At 50.5% G+C, this 959-nt stretch overlaps 1 pseudogene; it reads left to right on the top strand.

The window, feature by feature from the left end:
- Positions 1-323: 323 nt before the first annotated feature.
- LOC111140701 lies at positions 324-695 on the top strand (annotated as a pseudogene).
- The last annotated feature ends 264 nt before the right edge of the window (positions 696-959 follow it).

The raw sequence follows: 959 nt of genomic DNA, 5'->3' as shown, positions 1-959 counted from the left end.
AACCAGCAGACCAGACACGAAGGCTAAACAGAAGCCAGATTAGAATGGTGCTCTGGGCTCCTCCAGGCAGCCACCCGAGAAGCAAGCAAGCCCCTGTGGACTAGAGACTGTCATCTGAAGTTGCCTTCTCCAGACAGGCTTATCAGTGTTTGCCTGGTTTATGGGGAGAGCAACAGGGATTTACTCTCTGTATGAAAGTTAAAACATTGGCATTCATGCATTGTTAATGGGAATGTCCCATGGCGCAGCCTGTGGGGAACTGTGCCACTGAGTCATATGTTTTAAAATCGCTGAAGTGAGATTTCCAGCCAGAGCCCAGCAGAATGGCTCCTGCAAGGAAGAGTGGTGGGAAGAAGGGCTGTTCTGCCATCAACGAGGTAGCGTCCAGAGAACACACCATCGACATTCACAAGCGCATCCATGGAGTGGGTTTCAAGAAGTGTGCCCCTTGGGCCCTCTGAGGGACCTGGAAATCTGTCGTGAAGGAGACAGGAACTCCAGACAGGCGCACTGACAACAGGCTCAACAAAGCTGTCTGGGCCAAAGGAGTAAGGAACCCTCCATCATCTCCATGTGCGGCTGTCCAGAAAACAGAACAAGCATGAAAATTCACCAGACAAGCACTATACGTTGGTTACCTAGGTAACCGTCACATTCTCCAAAACCTACAGACAGTAAATGTGGACAAGAACTAACCGCTGAGTGTCAAAGAGGAAACCATCGAACTTGAAGAAAGGGAATGTTGACAAAAGACATGGGCCAGGGTAACCCCCACCAACGTCCTGTCAGTACTCTACTAAGCCAGCAGCCACTGTGGTGACTGCAAGGAAATGTGCCAGCACCAATGTATGCAGGATCCAGACAGCCTCTGACTAGTTTATGGGGAGAGCAACTCTCTGTTTAGAAGTCCCTGCAGTGCTAAGGGTGGTGAAGTGCCCAAGTCTTGGCTTCCGTTCAGG

The sequence above is a fragment of the Enhydra lutris genome, unplaced genomic scaffold, assembly GCF_002288905.1.
Source record: "Enhydra lutris kenyoni isolate GAN:26980312 unplaced genomic scaffold, ASM228890v2 scaffoldscaffold4, whole genome shotgun sequence".
Classification (NCBI taxonomy): domain Eukaryota; kingdom Metazoa; phylum Chordata; class Mammalia; order Carnivora; family Mustelidae; genus Enhydra; species Enhydra lutris.
The sequence above is the reverse complement of the archived record's forward strand: the minus strand, read 5'-3'. Positions and strand labels throughout refer to the sequence as shown.